This window comes from Condylura cristata, unplaced genomic scaffold (genome assembly GCF_000260355.1).
Source record: "Condylura cristata isolate star-nosed mole 26May11 unplaced genomic scaffold, ConCri1.0 scaffold00001, whole genome shotgun sequence".
Classification (NCBI taxonomy): Eukaryota; Metazoa; Chordata; class Mammalia; order Eulipotyphla; family Talpidae; genus Condylura; species Condylura cristata.
Genome location: NW_004567102.1, coordinates 31822140 through 31825282, shown reverse-complemented (window position 1 = coordinate 31825282; position 3143 = coordinate 31822140). Strand labels below are relative to the sequence as shown.

Here is a 3143-nt window from a genome sequence, read left to right as displayed (position 1 = left end):
AAATTAAGCCTAATTTAAATTGTAAGAGGAATGAGATTTGTAGAGTAACACTTAGTTTATGGCCTCATGCATGACATCACTTGATGCAAAGGATGCGCATCAAGTATCCTTATTTTTCCCGACACCATATGATCTGTGGTCATGCTGATATGACCCATTTGGTCTCTGATTACAGAGAATAGACTACAGAGAGTAGGCACTGATCCCATCTTCATAGTGGTTATAGTATATCTGCAAGGAATATTTACTTTGTGTCACTTGATTTTGCCTTAGTGTTTTGGGTGTACAAATACTAAATTCTAGGCAACTTGGAAAAATATGCGTTTTATGAGACCCCTTCTCTACCATTGAATGTTTGTTGCTATTTTGAGTAGTGTTTAGAACTGAAACATTGTTAAAAATAAAACTGGCCCCTTTTTTTTTAGACTATTTACACATAGTTTAAGAATTTTTCCATTTTTAACTTAATAAACAATAACTTTTTAATCAGAATCATAGATTTGAATTTTAAAGTACCTCACTGCATAATGTTTCAAGACAGAATTCTTATTATAGAAAATTTGCTTAGCAAATAGATTGAATTTAGCAGTTGAATTTTGTCATTTGTCATCTGAAGTCAAATATTACAGAGTATCCAAACTTTGTGGTTTATTAAAACCTTAAATTTGTTTTTTAAGATTCTGATGAATAAAATTTGCAAGGGCAGTGTTTTCATTTACTTAAATGGCAATGTTGGATTAATGATAGCATTGAATACTAACTGAATTATTGTATCTAAGTGAAATTTTAGGTTGACATAATTGTGAATATAAGACAATCTTTAAAGCATGTTATATTCACAATTAAGAGTAAGCAGACCACCTAATGTGACATAAGAGTATATTCATTTTTAATAGAGTATATTCTTTTATATTTTAAATTACAAAGATATATATGTATGAGTCCTTCTGAGAATATTATCCAATCTAGACGATTTGACTTGAAAATGTTTGTATAGTTTCTATTAAGTTTGTAATCATAAAAACAGTGGGGACAGAAGAGGATTAATGTTTTGAAAGTGAAACTAGTGTAATAAAAATAACAGTAAACTTGGATTCAGGAAACTTTTATATGATCATTGTTTCTCCTACTTCCTAATTATATGATCTTGGACAAGTAGACTTCAGTTTTGGGGTTTTTTTTTTAGCCTATGAAATGGGAGAATACCTAACCTAATTACTTGTGAATACCTAACCTTACTTGCTTATGAAGATATGTAAATTTTGAGAATACTTGGTACAAAGTATTATTCCATATATTTTTTGTAGCTGAAGAAACTATAAAGTGAAAAAAAAAAGCTTAAGGAAATGTATGCTTGTTTCAATGATTATAGATACCGTTTAATGTATACTTTGTTATGGAAGTAGTAGATATAGGAATTTTGTAGTTTTGAGAATTTTCTTAGCGTTTCAATAATATGCCTTTTAGAGTGATTAAGTAGTGAATGGGATTTTTAAAAATTGATGTTTATATGCTAGAATTAAAAATAACTACTTTCCTTTAAGCTGTTTCTTTGGAACTAAGAAGTGTAGTAGAGAACAGAAGTCGCCAGCCTTAATAAATAGGAAAGAATTTTGTGAAAATAGATATGAGAAGATCCAAAAACCTGACTTTTTTTTTTTAAGAACCAACTACATGTTCAAGACTCAGGGATACAGTAGAGAGCCTAGTTAAGATCATAGCGGTACCAAACATTGATTGATCTTAATTTCTAGGGAATCCTCAATTATATGCTAGAGGAAGCGGTGGCATTTCTATGCCTCAGTATTAAGTAAAGTAAAGGGAGTAAATATATTGATCCTACCTCACTTTGAAGAGGTCCTTCAAAAAGATCCAAAATTTGTACCCCCATTGAGGGAATCTAGTAAGCCTTTTCCAACATGAAAGGTAAACATATATTGACAGGAATTAATGTGGAGTGTACTTAAAATGATGACCAACCCTGTGTCAGATACTATGACTACCTCCCAAGAAGGTAACTATTGCATCACCAGTCTTGTAGCTGAGGAAAGTCAAACAGAGTAAATGTTTCCCCCAAGGTTAGTTAGCTAGTTGAAACTTAGGCTATTTGACTTTAAATCTTTTAATCTAAGCTGCTTACCTTTTCTTTAAAAATTAAGTAGTCAGGTTCTTAAGGAATGTGTCTAGGATGTGGTGGCTTCCAGATTCTTTATATTTTCTTCCCACTGATAACACTTTTTAACTATACCATCACTGATAATGTCAACATTTCTTGACTGGGCAATACAGCTGTTTTTAATGAAGTAGACTACTCAGCAGAAGCAGATTGGTTGAGCCAAAGATAGAGGAAAATTAGTTTTCTTTTTTTTTGTTCCTTCCTCACTACAACTCACATTGTCAGAAGATGGTCCTATATTGTTTAAGTTGCAGTTGATAATTATAGAATTTTTATGTATCTACATCCTGATCAAGGAGTGGTAAACATTTATGATTTGGTTCAAGATAGACAAGTCATTCTGTTTCACAGAATTCTTTTGCCTGTGCTGCTGGAAACTTTGCTAGAGTCAAGGATTGTTTCTAGGATGAAGGGTGGGTAAACTGAATGCTGCTGATAAATCATGCAGGAGACTTCTCTTTTTGCAAGATCCCTCAAGCTAAAGTTACTACATTTTTAAAGAATTACTAAAAGTATATGCACACATGACAGAGGATGGTAAACCACACGTAATATGTTTACCATGACTTAAAGAAAATGTTGGCAGACTTGTGCTCTAGATAATATAGTTACAAAAAGGATAACTTTGGACTGTTAAACACAGATTGTTGTTGCCATTTCCAGTGAATCTCATTTGGGATTGGTAAGAGTGAGGATGAGGATTTTGAAAACAATCTAAGTAGTTTACTGGTTTTAAGAATGAAATCTCCATTCTGTTGTGTCAGGGTTGCATCCATAAAACATACTCTTGAATGTGAGTGGGAGAGGAAATGAAATGTTTATCAAGAAGGGTATGGACTTAAAAAAGTATTAGCACTGCTGATAAATATGTATTTTTTTTTAAAGATTTATTTATTTCTGCATACAGAACTGGGGTACAGGCCAGAGGCTCAGGGGCGGCGAGAGGCTTCACCAGAGACAGAGTGGG

General features: G+C 32.6%; 1 protein-coding gene across 1 annotated transcript in view; it reads left to right on the top strand.

Moving 5' to 3' along the window:
• The window catches only part of PHIP (pleckstrin homology domain interacting protein), a 113200-nt gene that overhangs the window by 6429 nt on the left and 103628 nt on the right, over positions 1-3143 (top strand). The gene's annotated exons all lie outside the window — the stretch shown is intronic.